General features: G+C 36.8%; 1 protein-coding gene across 13 annotated transcripts in view; it reads right to left on the reverse strand.

Annotated features, from left to right (window-relative positions):
* NUMB (NUMB endocytic adaptor protein) overlaps nucleotides 1–21,956 on the reverse strand; it is a 197,935-nt gene that overhangs the window by 102,993 nt on the left and 72,986 nt on the right. For 4 of the 13 annotated variants that reach the window (XM_045451473.1, XM_045451477.1, XM_045451474.1 and 1 more), the window contains one exon: nucleotides 16,977–17,064. The exons of the other annotated variants lie outside the window; for them this stretch is intronic. The gene's annotated coding sequence lies outside the window, so the exon portion shown is untranslated. The remainder of the gene's footprint in view (nucleotides 1–16,976; nucleotides 17,065–21,956) is intronic. 13 annotated transcript variants of the gene reach the window in all.

Below are 21,956 nucleotides of genomic sequence, written 5' to 3' on the forward strand. Positions count from 1 at the left end.
GGCTAGGACTTCCAGGGCTATGTTGAATAAAAGTGGTGAGAGTGGATATCCTGGTCTTGTTCCTGATCTTAGGGGAAAGGCTCTCAGTTTTTCACTATTGAGTATGATGCTAGCTCTGGGTTTTTCCTTACATGGCCTTTTTTATGCTGAGGTATGTTCCTTCTAAACCTGCTTTGTTGAGGGTCTTTATCATGAATGGATGTTGTACTTCGTCAAATGATTTCTCTGCATCTACTGAAATGATCACGGTTTTTCTCCTTTCTCTTATTGATGTGATGCATCACGTTGATTGAGTTGTGGATACTAAACCACCCTTGCATCCCGGGAACAAATCCCACTCGATTGTGTGATTGTGGTGAAAGATTTTTTTAATGTATTGTTGGATTCGGTTTGCTAATATTTTGTTGAGGATTACTGCATCTATGTGCATTAGAGATATTGGTCTGTAGTTCTCTTTTTCTGCAGAGTCTTTATCTGGTTTTGGTATCAGAGTAACTAACGCTGGATTCACAGAATGAATTGGAAGCTTTCCTTCCTCTTCTGTGTTTTGGAATAGTTTTAGAAGAATAGGTATTAACTTTAATTGTGTTGTATAACTCACTTGTGAAGTTGTCTGGTGCTGGACTTTTTGTTTCTTGAGAGTATTTTTTATTACTGATTCAATTTCATTGCTGGTAATTGGTCTGTTCAAATTTTCTATTTCTCCCTGATTCCGTATTGGGAGGTTATATGTTTCTAGGAATTTATCTATTTCTTCTAGGTTGTTCAATTTGTTGGAATGTAATTTTTCATAATATTCTTTATAATCCTTTGCATTTCTGTGCTGTTAATTCTCCTCTTTCATTTCTGATTTTCTTTGAGTCCTCTCTTTTTTTGTTTGTTTTTTTCTGATGAGTCTGGCTGATGGTTTATTAATTTTGTTGATCTTTTTGAAGAACCAGCTCCTGGTTTCATTGATCTGTTTTACTGTTTTTTAGTTTCTATTTCATTCATTTCTGCTCTAATCTTTATTTCCTTCCTTCTACTGGTTTTGAGTTTCATTTGTTCTTTTTATAGCTCTAATTTTAGGTGTATGTTTAGGTTATTTCAGATTTTTCTTGCTTTTGGGGTTTGTCTATACTCCAATAACTTTCCTCTTAAAACAGCTTTCGCATCTCAAAGATTTTTGGATCAATGTGCTTTTGTTTTCATTTGTCTCATTGTATTTTTTTTTCACTTCCTCTTTGACTTCTTGGTTGACCCATGCAGTGTTCAGTAACATGTTATTTAAGCTCCATGTATCTGTGTTCTTTCCAGGTGTGTGTGTGTGTGTGTGTGTGTGGTTGATTTCCGGTTTCATAGTGCTGTGGTCAGAAAAGGTGCATGGTATGACTTCAACTTTTTGAATCTGTTGAGACTTGTTTTGTGGCCTAATATGTGATATATTCTGGAGAATGTTCCATACTTCAAAGGAATATGTATTCTGTTCTTTTAGGATGGAATGTTCTGAATGTATATCTCTTAGCTCCATCTGGTCCAATGTGTCATTCGAAGCCACTGTTACCTTGTTGATGATCTATCCATTGATGTGAATATGGTGTTGAGGTCCCCCACTATTATTGTATTACTATCAATTAGTTCCTTTATGTTTGTTATTAGCTGCTTTATGTATTTCAGCGCTACCAGGTTGGGTCATAAATTTTTACAATTGTTATATTTTCTTGTTGAATTATTCCCCTTTAGATTATGTAGTGTCCTTCTTTGTCTCTTGTTACAGTCTTTGTTTTAAAGTATATTTTGTCCTATATAAGTATTGCTACCCTAGATTTCTTTTCACTTCCATTTACATGATAAATGCTTTTCTATCCCTACCCTTTCAATTTATATGTGTCTTTAGGTCTGAAAACAGTCTCTTGTAGGCAGCTCTTACTTTTTTATGCATTCCACCACCCTGTGTCTTTTGATTGGACCGTTTAGTCCATTTACATTCAAAGTAATTGTTGATAGGTATGTACTTACTGCCATTTTGCTATTTGCTTTATGGCTGTTTTTGTAGTTCTTCCCTGTTCCTTTCTTCTCTTGCTCTCTTCTCTCATGATTTTTGCTTTCTTTAGCCATATACTTGGATTCCTTTCTCTTTATTTTTTGTATTTCTATTACAGATTTTTTACTGGTGGTTACCATTGGTTCATATATAACTTCTTAGGCATAGAGCAGTCTATATTAAGTTGATGGTCACTTAAGTTTAAACCCATTCTTTACTACCCACCCCCACCATTTTTTAGGTATATGGTGTCATACTTTCTTATATCCTTTTATTTTGTGAATCCCTTGACTGATTTTTATAGACATACTTAATTTTACTGCTTTTGTACTTCCTAACTTTTCTCACTCCTGCTTATGGTCTTTCCTTTCCATTCAAAGACTCCCATTTAACATTTCTTGTAGGGCTGGTTTAGTGGTCATGGATTCCTTTAATTTTTGTTTGGAAAACTCTTTATCTCTCCTTCTGTTCTAAATAACCTTGCTGGTAAGAATAATCTTGGCTGCAGGTTTTTTTCTTTCAGCACTTTGAAAATATCATGCCACTCCTTTCTGGTCTGTAGAGTTTCTGCTGAAAAATCAGCTGAGAGCCTTATGGGATTTCCCTTGTATATGGAGAGTTGTGTTCTTTTCTCTTGCTGCTTTAAAAATTCTCTCCTTATCAGTACTCCTTGCCATGTTAATTACTATGTGTCTTGGTATGATTTTGTGGCTCTCTTTGTGTCCTGGATCTGGATTTCTGTTTCCTTTCCCAGATTTGAGAAGTCTTCAACTATTATTTCTTGAAATAAATTTCCTGTCCCCCTTTCTTTCTCTTCTCTTTCTCGGATCCCTATAATGTGAATGTTAAATAATGTTCTAATTCTCCTTCTTTCTTTTTTTTTTTATTTTTTTATTTTATTTTTAAGAGAGAGACAGAGCATGAGTGAGGGAGGGCAGAGACAGAGACACAGAATCCAAAGTAGGCTCCAGGCTCTGAGCTGTGTGAACAGAGCCTGATGTGGGGCCTGAACTCACAAGCTATGAGATCATGACATGGGCTGAAGTTGGACACTTAACTGACTGAGCCTCCCAGGCACCCCAGTAATGTTCTAATTCTTTAAGAAAAAAATTTTTTTAATGTTTATTTTTGAGAGAGAGAGAGAGAGAGAGCGAGCAGGGGAGGAGCAAAGAGAGAGGGAGACATAGAATCCGAAGCAGGCTTCAGGCTCTGAGCTGTCAGCATAGAGCCTGACGCAGGGCTTGAACTCATGAACCATGAGATCATGACCCAAGCCAAAGTTGGATGCTCAACTGATTGAGCCACCCCAGGCGCCCCTGTTCTAATTCTTTTTTTTTTTTAAGTTTTTTTAATGTTTATTTATTTTTGAGAGCGAGTGAGCAGGTGAGGGGCAGAGACAGAGGGAGACAGAAGATCGAAATCAGGCTCCACGGTGATAGCAGAGAGCCTGACATGGGGCTAGAACCCACCAACTATGAGATGGTGACCTGAGCCAAAGTCAGATGTTCAACCGACTGAGCCACCCAGGCACCCCACCCCTGTTCTAATTCTTAAACTGAGTTGTAGATACACAAGTTTTCAGTTCATTATGCTCTATACCCCACATATGTTATATATATTCTCTTGGATAGATCTACTATTTTATAATTTTAGGTGAAGATTAAGGTGGAAAATCCTTTCCTGAAACTGGGGATTAAGATGGGGAATGTAGAAATATAAATACATACGCACACATGATTAAGAGACATCTAACAAAGAGTAAGAAAAATAAATCACACAGTTATAAAAGCTAAAAGACTTTCTCACTTTTATTTAAAAAAATAAAGTCATTGAAATTTAGTCTGTCCAGCCAAATCTGGAATGAACCAGAAGAACTCTTAGAGAAATGGGAACTTTCTAGAGTTTTTCCCCCCTACATTATATTTGTTTGCTTTTATTTGTTCTATAGTCACAACCACACCTCTAACTTTAGGCCTCTCTTGTATATAAATTATAAGGACGAGTGGAAAAGACAGGAGTATGCTTCAGAAAGTTAACTATGAGGAGAAAAAACCCCAAAACTATAGCCCAAATTTGATATACATAGGAGATATAAAAGACACACTCAGGAAACTTGACCCTGACACTTAAGATTGCTTCCTTGTAAGAAAAAGAAACAAAGCCAAAATGGTAAGATTACTCTAATTTTTATAAATGTATTAACTAGTACCAAATGTAACAATATATAAAATAAACTATTAAACCATAGGTATCATTTTGAAAACCTGAAAAAAAATAGAAAACTCACAAATTTCCTTAAATTAGCTAAACTTCTTTTTTCAGGAGACTCTAATCCCACAAGGCTATTCCAAAGATAGCACTAAAAGCAAAAATCACATAAATTGATAATTATCTTGGGAATACCTCAAATCACCCACAAAGTATAGTATTACACTATCTTGCAATAAATCCAACACAAACAGGATTTTTCTAGTATGGAACAGTTTGCTATTTTCAACTGAATACAGTTAAAGTAGCTGCCTTATGCTTAGGAACTATGCCATGAGAAAAGCATCTATCTAGCACTAGAATCACACGGTATGCTCACACTATGGGAGGCACAAAAACACTGTAGAGAAGAAACTTGCTGAGTAGAACAGCAAAGAGAACCTAAATTTAATTTTATTGCCTTTAACTTTATTATTCTCTAAACAAATATGGTTGGATGTGAAAATATACAATCCTACTATATTCTTCCTCACACTTCTATTCCAGAATTCTACAGGGAAAGTTATGAGAAAAAAAATGCACTGACTGTCCATCTGCCAAAAACATTTTTTTTATTCACTCACTAAAATTTAAGCTAAAAATGACATATTAAATAATCATTACATTAACAAAGAATATTGTACCACAAGCAAAAAGTATTTCATCTCTGAGTTTTCTTTGATTTCTACTATTTCTTATGGTGTGTAATATGCTTTCAAGTCATAAGACATTTAGAGTGAAAAAAAAATCTTTTTATTTCATCAAGTTAAGTAAGTTTAAAAAATATAAGGAATCCTAGACTTTCCACATGGCCAAAGGATTCAGCAGTCGGTCATCTAGTCAATCTCCTACTGAATCAATGAATTCTAAGAATTCTGGATTACATTAAATATTGGCCTAACTGGCATAATTTGCCTAACAGGAAACAATTTATAACTTATTAAGTTGTATCACTGGCTCAGTGTTCCACTTAGGCACGGAGCCAGGTGAATTGCAACAAAGTACAGCTTCATCATCCACAGTAAAATTAAAATACTCAATATTAAACTTACAGAATTAATAAAATTCGTTTTATTTTATTAATATTTATTTATTTTTGAGAGAGAGAGAGAGAGTGAGCCGGGAGGGACAGAGAGAGAGGAAGACACAGAATCCAAAGCAGGCTCCAGGCTCTGAGCTGTCAGCACAGAGCCCGACGCAGGGCTTGCACTCACAGACCTCGAGATCATGACCTGAGCTGAAGTCTGATGCTCACCCGAATGAACCACCCAGGTGCCCCAATAAAATTCATTTTAAAAGCTCAGTCACTTTTATGATAAAAATTAATTTACAAACAGATTCATAGAAAGGTAGAAAGAATAAAGGGCTGGTTTTGCTTTTTTTAAAATTTACTTCTCAAAAGAAACATTCATTTAGTTCTTGTATATACACAGTTGTTGGTTAATTTAAAATTTGTTTCTATTCCAGTTCAAATTTATGAGTTACGTATGTTAGGATATCCTGAACACAATATTGCCTTATTTCAGAAAGTTCTGCCATCTACAGCATTTTCAAAGAAAAGATTTTAAGAACAGATTATTCTAATTTTTCAATAGCTAAAACTAAAAGTTGTTTTGCTATCAGCTGTCAGACCAGAGGCTTAAAAACAAATTAATCTTGGTTGTCCTAAAGATTGGTATTTGAGAAGGGAACACTGTCACAGTTTGAATGCCAAAAGTCTTCAGCCATATACTCCCTCACCCTGACTGCCTTTTAGACCACATGTTCTTGACCAGGGCATCATGCATCAGGCTCTTCAGATTTGGCAATGCCCTAATATTACACACAAACTTGAATGTGCAATTGTCTGTGCACTTTCTGGGACCAGATTCTTCAACTTTCATCAGAATCTCAAAGGATTCTGTAACTATCGAAAATTTAAGTGGATTTAAACAGTATTTTGTGATCCTGATCTATCATCAGCGTTTAATTTTCAGTTTCTACCTTCCTTTTAATCTTCCCACTCATCTTGTTTACAAAATTATTTCTTTTGTTTAGATATGTGGCTTTGGCTTCTTTATTCACTCTTAAAAGACTGTAAGAGAAAACTAGAGCTTCATAAAATGAGTAAAGAACCTGTCTACTTAAAACTGCAGTCAACAGTGGTTTCAAAAGCTGACCGTGTAATATTTTAAAAACCTGCAATATTAAAGAAACAAAGCTATCTCTTCTGAAGACTTTTTCTTTCGGTTAGTTACACAATCAATTTTATCTTTTAGTTGATCTCTTGCCTTTCAGTTGAGAAAACAATCGGTGAACTGAATTTGCAATTCAGCTATACTCACCTTTACGTTTTAAGGCATGTTAAGACTGAACATAAAAATATGACCATCACTCCTAACCTCACAATACAAATATATACAACTGACTTCATTAAAATGGTGTTCCTTCAAAAATTAAACCATACTTATAAAACAAAATGGTTTTCTCTGATATAGCAAGGACTGATTTAGCAAGGAACATCCTGATGAAAAAGGGCAGAACTGCTGAGAATGCTAGCCTACTTTTACACTGACTTGCCTCCTCTAAGCATCTGTTAAGTGTGGGATGAGAAAAAGGTGCTGAATCTGGAGAGGCAGACTAGAATAAAAATATATTTGGTTCCAAGAATTTAAAAGAGAGACAGAAATGTCACTGGAAAAATTATAGAAATAAGAAGGTTAAAAACAGCTCTGCACTCCTTTCCTCACAAATAACTTCACATATCATCTACATACATCATCTCTTCAATTCTTTAACCCTCTCCGCTCTGTGATCGGACTCCTTTTCCCTCACAATCCTCTCCCCTTATCCAAACCATTAACAAAAGACTTATAAAATATTATCTTAAGTTTGTCCATTGCTCTTTATCTCCACCATCAGAACCATGGTCCAAAACAACTTTCCCTCTTACCTTACTAGTATAAGCCATCAACCAGTATTTATCTTTATTTCCTCTACTGTCCCCCTCTGATCAACTGTGTACAAGGTAGCCAGTGTAATCTTTAAAAACGTACAATGAATCATGCACTGCATAATAGTTCCATGGCCTTCTAATGCACCTTCAAATTAAATCCAAACTCTCAGCATTTGGGAAGTCAGTATGGCAGAATAACTGACAATGCCCAAGAAACACTTGGAACAATGCCCAGAACATCACAAAGGTTGAGTAAATATTAACATATAAGGTATAGCTCCTGCCTGCTTCTCTTACCTTGAGGTGACACTCTCCCCAGCTATGAGCCTTTCAGTTAACTAAAAGCTCTCTCCCACTTTGGGTTGGCTATTTCCCTGTCTGAAATTCTTTTCTTTCAGACCCTTCAAGAACTTCTGTCTTTCATTCATATGTCAAGTCTCAACCTAGATATCTTATTGGGGAACCTGCGTGGCTCAGTTGGTTAAGTGTCAGACTTCAGCTCAGGTCACGATCTTGTAGTTTGCGAGTTCAAGCCCCGTGTCAGGCTCTGTGCTGACAGCTCAGAGCCTGGAGCCTGCTTCGGATTCTGTGTCTCCCACTCTCTCTGACCTACCCCTGCACATGCTCTTTTTCTCTCTCAAAAATAACCATTAAAAAAAAATATCTGTGGATGTGCAAGTATTTAAAAAAAATATATCTTGTTGACGAGGGCTTCTTTTTTCCTCTAAATACCGTTCTCTATTATTCTGTATTATACCATTCTTTTTATTTCCTTCAGTGTTTATAGTTCATAATTTTTTTTTTGTTTGTTTCATTGGTTAAACCCTTGACCATCATCAGATGACTAAGCATCGATCCAATGAATTCTCAAAGTTGCTTTATATAGGAATCATTGGGCTCTGTTCTTTCTATCCAAAATGTACATGTTTATCTTCTCTTACTAACAAGCTAAAGAATTGATCACTAATATAAATATATCACAGCCCATGCTATGATTCATTATATGTACACATTTCCCTTACTTGTTTAAAACCCTGTGTCCAACAACATATTATGCTAGGTGCTGGCAGAAGAGGAACCAGCATGAAGTACTAAAGATTATTTCTACCCTTAAGGTCTTGAATGATATAAGTAAGCATAGGATAGGAAGGACAAAAAAGGGGATGCATTTCAAGCAGGGGATGGGTTGGAATGAAGAGTCATGATACGTATAATGTATATTTCACCAAAACTAACATGCCAGAGATTGCAAGATATGTTGCACTAAGAAAAATTCCTGCCAAAATTAATTATTAATAACTGTTCATTAATTGTGAAATATCATGAGTAGTAAGATGCATACCAATATGAGATAGATCACAGTTTCAGAGATGTTAAAGTGTAAGGAAAAGAGGAAGTAGGGAAGGGAGAAGAGGGGAAGGAAAGGGGCAGGGGCAGGAGAAGAAGAAAGAAAAATGACCATTCAATTATTAATATAAAATCAATCTTCCGAGAACTTCAAAAAGTCTCAATGATATGGAATACTGGTTATTCACTAAAGTTTGTTATCAGGAAGGGGAGAAAAATCCCTAAAAAGAGTGGTCACAGAGCAACCCATACTTTCATATTGTTTTCATTTGCTTTGCATATCTTTGCCTTTCCCTTTATTTTTAGCTTTTCTAAATCACTTTCTATATCTCTTACATATAGCACATAGTTGAGTCTTGCTTTGTGAACCAAACTGAAAATCATGAATTTTTTTTAGAGGTGAGTTAAATATAACAAAAAAGATAAATCTTTTAAAATTCATGTATTTCAAAACTCCTAATTGACTTGAGGATCATAGGTCATGGCTTAAAGGAGCAAATATACCTAAAAATTATAATAGCAAATGAAAAATCTTAAATGGATATAGTTAAAAATAATGAAAATATTCCATTTCAAACCTTATTAAGTCACTTATAAATGTATAATTTTTTTAAATGTTTATTTTTGAGAGGGACAGCATAAGCAGGGGAGGGGGAGAGAGAGGGAGACAGAGGATCCAAAGCAGGCTCAGCACTGACATCAGAAAGCCCTATGCGGGGCTCAAACTTGTTAACCATGAGATCATGACCTGACACGAAGTCAGACACTTAACCGACTGAGCCACCTAGGCACCCCTATATTAATTCAAGTTAGTTAACATACAGTGTAGTCTGGCTTTAGGAGTAGAACCCAGTGATTCATCTCTTACGTATGATACCCAGTGCTCATCCCAAAAAGTGCCCTCCTTGATGCCCATCGACCATTTAACCCATCCTCCTACCCACCTCCCCTCCAGCAACCCTGTTTGTTCTCTATATTTAAGAGTCTCTTATGGTTTGCCTCCTTCTCTGTTTTTATCTTATTTTTCCTTCCCTTCCCCTATGTTCATCTGTTGTGTTTCTCAAATTCCACATGACTGAAATCATATGGTATCTTTTTCTGACTGACTTATTTCACTTAGCATAACATACTTTAGTTCCATCCACATTGTTGCAAATGTCAAGTTTTTTTTTTAAGTTTATTTATTGATAGAGACACTCAGGGGAGGGGCAGAGAGAGATAAGGAGAGAGAGAGAATCCAAAGCAGGTTCTGCACTGTCAGCGTGGAGCCCAAGATGGGACTAGAACTCACAAACTGTGAAATCATGACCTGAGCCAAAATCAAAATCAGATGTTTAAGTGACTGACCCACCCACCCAGGCGCCCCACAAATGGCAAGATTTCATCCTTTTCCATTGCTAAGTAGTATTCCACAGTATATCTATATAGATATAGATACACACACCACTTCTTTATCCATTCATCAGTCGATGGACATTTGGATTCTTTGCATAATTTGGCTATCGATGACAGCACTGCTATAAACATTGGGGTGCATGTGCCCCTTCAAATCAGCATTTTTGTATCCTTTGGATAAAATTGCTGGGTCATAGGGTAGTTCTATTTTTAATTTTTTGAGGAACCTCCATATCGTTTTCCAGAGTGGCTGCACCAGTTTGCATTCCCACCAACAGTGCAAAAGGGTTCCCCTTCTTCCGCATCCTCACCAACATCTGTTGTTTCCTGAGTTAATTTAGCGACATGCAGAAAAATGAAACTGGACCAATTTCTTACACCATACACAAAAATAAATTCAAAATGGATGAAAGACCTACATGTATAATTTTAAATGCTTATATGAGAAAAAAAGCCTAGTAATTGGCAAGTTAAGCATCTATCTGAAGGAATCACAAAAAGAAAACACAAAGAAATTAGAATAAAATTCCACTTCCAGTAATATATCAGGCTAGATTTTCACCCAATTATCTCATTGAAAACAGCTAAAAGTGATGGGTAAAATTTTATTTCAAAAAATATTAAAAGCACTGAAGCATGAAGAGTTGACAAGATCATAAAGGAATAACCAGACCACAATCTATAAGAAAGCAGAAACTCAAAGAGAGCAGTGGCATAATGAAAGAGTTTTTATCCTGTATACATCTGCATAACTCCCCAAGTTGAGCTTCACTTTTGATGATCTCTTGGGAGAAAACAGAAATCAAAGAATAAGACCTACCCAACATGGAAATGTAACAGGAGACCCTTTCTGCATAAAGCTGAGACCTGCCCCCCCCCACACACACCCCAAAAGTTTTATGTTCAGGAAAAGAGTGAACAGAAAGTAAATCCAGTCCATCTCTTCCCACATCTCATCACCAAAGGACAAGGAAATTTGTCTTCTTGATGCAAAGAGAACAAGGATTTCTAAGAGGTTGTGGACAAGAAGGCTCATACACATATTTGCAATCCACAGTCACCCCATTAGGGTGGCACAAAACCTCAACGGATAAATTTAGTCACCATGTTGCAGCACCTTGAGGTATCTGGGGGAAAAAACTAAAGGTATATACTCTTGAAGCAACGCATTTCGTTCTTGGGTCTCAAAGAAGAACCACAAATATTTTTCCAGGGAAAATAAGCAATTCACATCACAGTAAAAGTCTCACACAGGAAAAATAAAAAGAAATCTATACGTAGGCACAGCATATGAAAGTTCAGGAAACCAAAAACATAAACAGTATAAAAGCAGCCAGAGATTTAAAAAAAAAAAAAAAAAAAAAAAAAGACACATTCACTTATATTAACAACTATTAGGCAGCTGATTTATCAATATAAACAATGGAAACCAGAAGGGAGTGGAATTATTTCTTCCAATGACTAAAATAATACTGCCAGCATGTAATTTTATACCTAGTGAAATATCTATCAAAAAAAAAAAAAAATACAGATACTTTCAGACAAAAACAAACAAAAACAGAGTTTACTACAAAAAATCTCATTACAGAGAATTCTAAAGAAAAAAAAAAATCTTCAAAAACAAAGAAGTGATCCAGATGGAAAAATCTGAAATCACTGGAGGAATCAAGAGCACACAAAGTTGGGAATGACATCAAACTCAGAGGCTCACTGTCACCATTTTCTGCCATGTAGACAAGAATAGAAAACCCAGTTGACAATGAGACAAAAGAAACAGACTCAAAGGAAAGAAGTAAAGTCCTAGTAGCACTGTAAGCCCCTGGGTCCAGCTGTTCTTAAGGCCGACTGAAATCCTGTACCTGGGGGGCACCTGGGTGGGCTCAGTCAGTTGAGCATCCGACTTCAGCTCAGATCAAGATCTCACAGCTTTTGAGTTTGAGCCCTGCATTGGGTTCTGTGCTGACACCTCAGGGTCTGAAGCCTGTTTCAGATTCTGTGTCTCCCTCTCTCTCTGCCCCTCCCCTGCTCATGCTCTGTCTCTCTCTCTCTCTCAAAAGTAAATAAACATTAAAACAAAATTTCTTCATGAAATCCTGTCCTTGGAAAATATGAGATACTCTAATGTCCTTATATTAGATTCTGCTTTTCACTTAAAAGGTATGTAAAGGAAAATGGCCAAAAATTAATAAACAGAAAACATACAATAGAGAAAATCAAAGTCAAGCACTAGTTTTTGACACAGCTAAGAAAATATATAAACGCTTTAGCAAGATAGATGAAGAAAAAAAGAAGTCACAAAAAATATTAGGAATAAAAAAGAAATACTAAGCAGAAATTTAAAAGATAATAAAAGAATGCTTTGAATAACTTTATGCCAAATACTCTTAAGTTTATTTATTTATTTTGAGAGAAAGAGAGAACACGCACATGCACATGAGCAAGGAGGGGCAGAGAGGGAGAGAGAATCCTAAGCAGGCTCAGCACTGTGAGTACAAAGCCCAACACAGGACTTGAACACATCAACTGTGAGATCATGACCTGAGTTGAAATCAAGAGTAAGATGCTTAATCAACTGAGCCACCCAGGTGCCCCATGCCAAATACTTAAAAAACAAAACAAAACAAAACAGACAAAACAGAGCCCCATGCAGGGCTCAAACCCACAGACCGTGAGATCGTGACCTGAGCTGAGGACAGATGCTCAACTGACTAAGCTACCCAGGCGCCCCAAAGAAAAAGTTTTTCTAAAAACTGACGTAACTACAAACAGAAAATTTAAATAAAACCATTAGAAAACTGAATACATACCTAGCAAAAAAATTCTAAGCCCACTCACTCCCCCCAAAATACTAAGCCCAGACAGTTGAACAGAAGTTTGGCCAAATGTTCAAGAAACAGGAAACAGATCATTCTAGTCTTTTGTTTTGTTTTGTTTTTAATTTATTTATTTGAGAGAGAGAGAGCACAAGGAGGGAAAGGGCAGAGACAGCGGGAGAGAGAGAATCCCAACTGCACTTTGTTCTGAGCCCAACATGGGTCTTGATCCCACAACCATGAGTTCACGACCTGAGCCAAAGTCAGGAGTCTGACATTCAACCGACCAAGATACCCAGGGACCCCAGATCATTCTAGTCTTATATAAACCGTTAGTGGCGATGGGGGGACCAGAGTGGAGGGGGGAGGAATAGTTCTCAACTCATTCTTTGAGGCTGTTATAATCTTTTTGACATTTGTTTTTATTAATTTACTTTTTTAAACTGAGATTTATGCCCCATATGGGGCCTGAACTCACAACCCTGAGATCAAGAATCACATGCTCTACCGACTGGGCCAGGTAGGCACCCCAAGGCTGGTATGATCTGAACACCAAAATCAAACAAAGATAATGTAAGAAATGAAATAATGGGCCAACATTACCCATGAATATAGATATAAAAATCCTAAATGAAATACTAATAAACTAAATCCACTTGTATGTATAAAAAAAAAAAAAAGACTATCATGATTAAGTTTGGTTCATTCCAGCAATGCAAGGGTAATTCAACATTAGAAAATATATAAATGTCATTCACCATCCTGAACAGAATAAGGAAGGACAATATGATCTCACAAGTACAGAAAAAGTGTCTGATAAAACTTAATACTCATTCTTCACACACAAAAAACATCTTAGCCAACTAGCAACAGAAATGTCTTTAACCTATAGCATATCTATGAAAAACCTACAACAAACAGTGGGGCATCTGGGCTGAGTTGGAAGAACATGTGCTCTTGAACTCTGGGTCACGAGTTAGAACTCCATGTTGGGTGTACCGTTTACTTAAACAGAGAAACTTAAAAAAAAAAAAATCTACAGCAAGCACTATTCTTAATCATAAAACATAAGAAGCACTCACTGTTTTTTTTTTTTTAACGTTTATTTATTTTTGAGAGAGAGAGAGAGAAAGAGACAGTATGCAAGAAGGGGAGGGACAGAGAGAGAGGGAGACACAGAATCCGAAGCTCCAGGCTCCAGGCTCCGAGCTATCAACACAGAGCCCGACACAGGGTTCGAACTCACAAACCGTGAGATCATAACCTGAGTCGAAATCGGATGCTTAACCAACTGAGCCACCGAGGCATTCCATGAAGCACTTGCTTTTAAAGATTAAGTGCAACATGGGGCGCCTGGGTGGCTCAGTCAGTTAGGTATTCAACTTCGGCGCAGGTCATGATCTCATAGTCTGTGAGTTCGAGCCCTGTGTTGGGCTCTGTGCTGACAGTTTAGAATCTGGAGCCTGCTTTGCATTCTGTGTCTCCCTCTCTCTACATCTCCCCTGCTCACACTCTATCAAAAATAAACAAACATTAAAAAAAAAATTTTTTTTAAGTGCAACATAAGAATGCCCACTATTAACACTTGTATCGAATATTATACTGTAAGTCCTAACTAGTATAGTAAGACAAAAAAAGGAGAAAAGATGTAAGCATTGCAAAGGAAGACACAATTTGCATTCACATTATTTTAATAAAGTAATTTAGTAAGGTGACTGAACATAGATCTGTTTACCAAAAAAGCTTACATCAGCAAATAGAAATGGAAAGGAAAAACAAAAGAGGAAAAGTATACTATTTATAATAGTAACAAGAAATAAGGCATCTAATAATTCAAAATATGATCACATATTTTACTTTAAGCTATAGTAAGAGTGGATGTGGCACTTCAGAATTCTTTTTTTTTTTAATGTTTTTTAATGTTTATTTATTTATTTCTGAGACAGAGACAGAACATGAGTGGGGGAGGGGCAGAGAGAGAGGGAGACAGAATCAGAAGCAGAAAAATATTTAGAGAAAAATAAAAAACTTTACTGAGATATTTTTAAATATTTAAAGAACTAGAAAGACATACCATGTTCAAGGATAGGAAGATTCGGTATCATATAACAGAATTAATGCACGTGTAGATTAAAAGTTACAAAGATCTTTTTTAAAAAGTTACAGAGATCTGGGGCACTTGGGTGGCTCAGTTGGTTAAGTGTCAGACTTTGGCTCAGGTCATGATCTCGCGGTTTGTGAGTTCAAGCCCCACATCAGGCTCTCTGCTGGCAACACACAGCCGGCTTCAGATCTTCTGTCCCCCTTTCTCTCTGCCCTCCCCTGCTTGTGCTCGCTCTTTCACTCTCAAAATAAATAAAAAAACATTAAAAAAAAAAAAAGTTACAGGGAGATCTTGGGCTCATATACAAGGCAAGTCCCATTTTATGTATTTATTTAATTTATATATACATATGTAATATGTATACAACATACATACATAATATATATACATATATATAATATATACACATATATATACATATATATATATATATATTTTTTTTAATTTTTATTTGAGAGAAAGTGCAAGCCAGAGAGGGGGCAAATGGGGAGAGGGAGAGGAAGAAGAGAGAGAAGGGGAGAAAAGGGGGAAAGAGAGGGAGAGGGAGTGGGAAAGAGAAAGAATGAATGCCAAGCACACTCCACGCTCAGTGCAGAGTCCAATGGAGCTCAATCTCACAACCCCAGGATCATGACCTGAGCTGAAATCAAGTCAGACACTCAACTGACTGAGCCACCCAAGCACTCCTGGGCAAGTCCCATTTTAAAATAACAGCTTTGGAATATTTACAGAACTTGACCCAAAATACTCCCATTTATGCATATATTTGCAATTGGTATAAACTTCTTAGTCACTGATCACATATTTTACTTTAAGCTATAGTAAGAGTGGATGTGGCACTTCAGAATTCTTTTTTTTTTTTTTTAATGTTTTTTAATGTTTGTTTATTTATTTCTGAGACAGAGACAGAACATGAGTGGGGGAGGGACAGAGAGAGAGGGAGACACAGAATCAGAAGCAGGCTCCAGGCTCTGAGCTGTCAGCACAGAACCCGACGCAGGGCTCGAACTCACAAACCGTGAGATATGACCTGAGCCAAAGTCGGTCGCTCAACCAACTGAGCCACCCAGGCACCCCAAGAATTCTTACAGCTGCAATGAACAAGTATTAGTAAAGAGTACATGATCAGTACGTGGATGAGTTCTAACTGAATGTGCTGTGGCCCCACCAGTTCAAAGGTCAATCACTGTGCACATTCAATACAATGTTAAGTTCTGGTAACTATTCCTGCAAATGATGAAATGTTGCCAACATTTTACATAACACATACGGTTTTGGTTATTTGTAATTATCTACAAATATTGCCAAAATATCTCCTTAAAAGCCACCTAAAAATGTAAACACTTATTCTGAATATAAATTGCATTTATAAGGAGAAAACAGATAAAACACATTCATAATACAATGATCATATAGGGCTCAAAGAGTATTTACAGTGGAACTATGTTTGGTCCTTATACGTAAAATATCCTTGTACTTGTGAGGCTCATAAGCAGTTGCCCAGTTTGTTCTACCACAGATGTGAAACTGATTAAATGTATGATTTTCCCTAGGTCTAACTTATTCAAATTTAATTTTAGTTCATGTGAATTTTATGATACCTTATATTGGTGCTTAAACTTTCCTTATTCAGTTTCCTAATATAGAAATAATGATCATTTGTTTTACTAACTCCTAGGAGATGATTATTGATGGCTTACTGTGTGTCAGGTACTGTTATAAGTGCTTTGGTACATATTATATAATTTAATCTTTACAACTTTATCAGGTGGATAATATTACTATCACCATTTTACAGATAGAAAAACTGAGGTACAGAAAAAGTTAAGTCACTTTCCTAATGTCACACAAGTAGAAAAGCTTAGGGATTCATAACCAGGAATCTGTCTCGAGAGCCCAGACCCTCAATTACTATGTTACACTTCTTTTCACAACATTTAAAAGATACATAAAATTATCATGGACAGAAAAACTCACCATTAAAAAAATTATTAGTAACAGTTAAACAACAGTTAAGCAATATTAATAGCAATATAACTTATCATAGGTTGATACTTAACAGCTATTTCAAAGTTTCATGGCTACAATTAAGAGTTTTGAAGTTGGACAGACCTGGCTCTGAATCTTGGCTGTGCCCTTTACAGTAAGCTGTGTGACTTTGGACAAGTTTCGTAACTTCACCAAGCCTCAGTTTCCTCATCTGTAAAATGAGAATAATAAACATCTCACAAAATTGTTGTTGTAACATAATTACTGCTATGTTACAGTGATAGGGTAACTCCAAACAAAATACAGGTACACAAAATACAAAGAGGAGATTCTCAATTTACCCCAGAGAACAGGACTTTATTCTAATGATGTAAAATGACCACTCCAAGTTACCATAGAAACTATAAAATCCACACACTGGTGTAGAAGCAAAATCTCCTCTAATTCATAACAAATAATTCCCCTAATTACAAGTCAAATGCCTGAGAGGTAAAAGACTGAATCTGTGAAATATAAAATACTATATAGACACAAAGAAAGAGACGAACAGAACAGACACTGTTGTTTGCTGACAACTCACACAAATTCCATTCCGTACATATCCTTTCTAAGACTGGTAGTATTCAGGGGCACCTGGGTGGCTCAGTCCGTTGGGCGTCCGACTTCAGCTTAGGGCATGATCTCACAGCTTGTGAGCTGGAGCCCTGCACCAGGCTGTGCTCCTGTGCTGACAGCTCAGAGTCTGAGCCTGCTTTAGATTTTGTCTCCATCTCTCTCTGTCCCTCTCCCACTCATGCTCTGTCTCTCTCTCTCTCTCTCTCTCTCTCAAATATAAACATTAAAAAAAAAAAAAAAAAAAAAAAGACTGATAGTATTCAAGGGGCCCAAAATGTGAATAGCTGTATCGACAAGGAGTGATTCCTAGCTATGGTAGGAAGAAATTTTTGTAAGAAAAAGACAAAGAAAGAGGCATGTCATCGAAGCAGGGTATTAGTATATTACTACTAAGGAATGATTATTTCATTTATAACTAGTATTTTATGGGTCAAACAAGTTTAATTGTCACTATTGCTGCCTTTAGAATCTCAATAAAATAATTTTACAATAAATAAACACATTTCTATTAATATCTGCATTTACCAATAAATCATCTGTAACATTATCTATTTGCGATAAAGTTAGTTGTTTCTTTGAAGGGGGAAGTTTTAGTAATACAATATAAAAACCTGTTTTTAAAGGAATGATAGGAATAATATTTTACAAAAGCCCTATAGGATAATTTTGTTAAACAGCTCATCAATAATATTATCAAGGTGAGTTTTTATGAATGTCACCAGTCTAATAGCAAGAATTCTACTAAGTATTAAAATAACTTATTACATAAAAATAATTATTAAAATGATTGTTCATTGTAGCTCAAAGATTTATTTTTTTTTAATGTTTATGCATTTATTTTGAGAGAGAAAAAGAGAATGGGTGGAGGAGGGGCAGAGAGAGACTGGGACAGAGCATCTGAAGCAAGCTCTGTGTTGACAGCAGAGAGCCTGATGTGGGTGGGGCTCAAACTCAGGAACTGTGAGCAATGACCTGAACTGAACTTGGACACTTCAATGACTGAGCCACCCAGGCGCCCCTAGCTCAAAGATTTAATACAGAACGCCCATTCTCTAATATATTCCCTTGTAACAAATAATTGCAAAAACATCAACAGACACATGAAAAGATGCTCATCATCAATAATCATCAGGGAAATGCAAATCAAAACTACAATGACAAATCACATCATCTTTGTCAATGACTAAAACCAACAACACAAGAACAGATGTTGGCAAGGATATAGAGAAAAAGGAACACTCATGCACTGCTGGTGGGAATGCAAACTGCTGTAGTCACTGGAAAACAGTAGGCAGGTTCCTCAAAAATTTTAAAGTAGAAGTACCCTATGATCCAGCAATTGCGCTAGTAGGTACTTACCCAAAGAATACAAGAACACTAATTTAAAGGGATACATGTGCCCCTATGTTTATAGCAGCATTATTTTTAATAGCCAAGATATGGAAGCAGCCCAAGTGTCCATCAATTGATGAACAAAGAAGATGTGGTAAATATATACAGTGGAATATTAGCCATAAAAAATGAAATCTTGCCATTTGCAACAACATGGATGGAGCTAGAGAGTATTATGCTGAGTGAAATCAGAGAAAGACAAGCGCCATATGATTTCACTCATATGTGGAATTTAATAATCAAAACAAATGAGCAAAGGAGAAGAGAGACAGAGACATAAACCAAGAAAAAGACTCTTAACTATAGAAAACCAACTGATGGTTAACAGAAGGGAGGTTGGGGGGTGGGGGATAGGTGAAATAGGTGATGGGGAGGATGAGGATTGAGGAGGAGTGCACTTGTTGTGATGACCACTGCATTTTGTATGGAATTGTACCACTAAATTGTACATCTGAAACTAATGTTACACTGTATGTTAACTGGAATTTAAATTAAAACTTTAAAATACTAAACAAAAAATAATTCCAAAAATAGCCTTCATATTTTCTTAATAAATTTATAAAGGTTTTTGTCTGGAATATGGCAATCTGTTTTCACAAAGCACCCTTTTTAAAGAAAACTTATTAGTTAAATAGGAAATCCTTTAAAAACCTATTGTAAACATATCAAAGGAAATGAATATAGGAAAATAAGGTGCTTGAGGTAACTTGGCCATTACAGAACTCCAAACAAAAATTCAAGTCCTTCTGCTCTGTATCTTAACAATTTGTAATTTTTCAACTTGATAAGCATTTCCTTCACTACTTTACTTTCTCTAAGTGATGAGAATAATTTTTGTCCTTTTTGTGACTCTATTAATAACCAATAAAATCAAGTTGTTCAATCACAACTCACAAATATGAAAAATTGTGATTTAGGAATTTTTAGGTAGCTTTTTATTTTATATAGCTTGCAAATACCACTGATTATTTACATTTCCCTCATTTGCTTTGTCATTCTTTCACACTTTTTTTTTTCCTGAACCATGTGAGTGGCAGACACTGTGCCATTTTAGCACTCAATGTTTCTTCTTTTATTATTAAATGTAATTTATTGTCAAATTGGTTTCCATACAACACCCAGTGCTCATCCCAACAGGTGCCTTCCTCTAGGCCTATCACCCACTTTCCCCTCTCCCCCACCTCCCCATCAACCCTCTGTTCTCAGTATTTAAGAGTCTCTTATGGTTTGCCTCCCTCCTTCTCTGTAACTATTTTTTTCCCCCTTTTCCCTCCCCCATGGTCTTCTGTTAGGTTTCTCAGGTTTCTCAGGATCCACATATGAGCAGCACTCAATGTTTCTATGTATTTTCCCAGGAAGACAGATATGCACTTAGATAACCACAGTGTAGCAAATCAGAGCAGTATTGTATCAATGTTAAAATTTCTGTTACATAATTACACTCCATGTTCAAATGTTTCCAACTGCAGTGAATATTTCCTGCCACTCCCTTCTGGCCTGCCAAGTTTCAGTGGACAGTTTGCTACTACCCTTATGTGTCTACCCTTGTTGGTTAAGGCCCGTTTGTCCCTAGCTGCTTTCAGCTCTCTTTATCTTTGTATTTTGCCAGTTTCACTATGATATGTCATGGTGTTGACCTGTTTTTGATTTTGAAGGGAGTTCTCTGTGCCTCGTGGACTTGGATGTCTGTTTCCTTCCTCAGATTAGGGGAGTTCTCAGCTATAATCTGTTCAAATAAACCTTGTTCCCCTTTCTCTCCCTCTTCTTCTGGAACTCCTATATATGGGTATTATTTTCGTTTCATGGAATCACCAGCTCTCTAATTATCCCCTCATGATCCAGTAATTTTCATTCCCTCTGTTTTTCAGCTTCATCATTTTCCATAATTTTATCTTCTGTTTCACCTATTCTCTCCTCTGCATCCTCCATCCTCGCTGTCCTTGTATCTAGTTTATTTTGCATCTTATTTGTAGCATTAAAAAAAATTTTTTTTAATGTTTATTTATTTTTGAGAGACAGAGTGTGAGTGGGGGAGGAGCAGAGAGACAGGGAGACACAATATCCAAAGCAGGCTCCAGGCTCTGAGCTGTCAGCACAGAGCCCAACATGGGTCTACAACTCACCAACAGTGAGATATGACCTGAGCCGAAGTTGGATGCTTACTGACTGGGCCACCCAGGCGCCCCTGTAGCATTTCTTAATTCACCATACTTCGTAGGTCTTTAATCTCTGCAGCAAGATTCTCTGCTGTCTTCTACGTTTTCAAGCCCAGCTATTAGTCTTATGTTATTCTAAATTCTTAGTCAGATATGTTGTTTATATCTGTTTTGAGCAATTCTCTGTCATTTCTTCCTGGATTTTCTTTTGAGGAGAATTCTTCTGTTTCATGATTTTGGCTAGGTTTCTGTCCTTTACATGTTTTAATAGCTTGTAATGTGTCCTGCACCTGTGATTACTACTATATTAAAAAGGGATCATACACTGTCCAGGGCCTGGCACTTCAGGAAGTGTTTTTGGAGTGTGTTGCCTGCATTCTGTTGTTGCACATTTGGCTGCTCTATCCCACTGTTCAGTCCTCTGCAAAGCTCCTCCTTGCCTGTCATGGTAGAGTGTCTGGACCTTCCATCAGGTGTGCTTTGATTTGTTAGTTGAGATCCTGCCCAGCTGTCTCCTCTACCTGTGGAGATCCTTCTGCCACTCTGCAGATTAATTTCCTGGGTGTTCCAAGTGATCTGACCTCAATACAGCTGTGTTTGAGGGTGAGGGAAATCCTGGTCACCCTATTTCTCCATCATCTCAACTCCTCTCCACACTTTCTCTCTACACTGGGCACCCCACTCTTCTGCACTCCAGCAGCAGCAGTGACAGGGGTGGGGTTTCTGGGAGTGGAAAATCTCACTAGGTTATATTTGAGCAGACAGATCTGAAGATATTGAGTAGTAAGAGGGAAAACCCAAGTACACAGGTGAGAGAGAGCATTCTGGGTCAAAGGAACACCAAGTGCCCAATTCCTGAGGCAGAACTATGCCCAGTGTGTTTGAGGAATAGAAAGGAGATAATGTAGCTATATAGCTTTCTTAGTAAAGGGAGAATGGG

This window comes from Leopardus geoffroyi, chromosome B3 (genome assembly GCF_018350155.1).
Source record: "Leopardus geoffroyi isolate Oge1 chromosome B3, O.geoffroyi_Oge1_pat1.0, whole genome shotgun sequence".
Taxonomy (NCBI): domain Eukaryota; kingdom Metazoa; phylum Chordata; class Mammalia; order Carnivora; family Felidae; genus Leopardus; species Leopardus geoffroyi.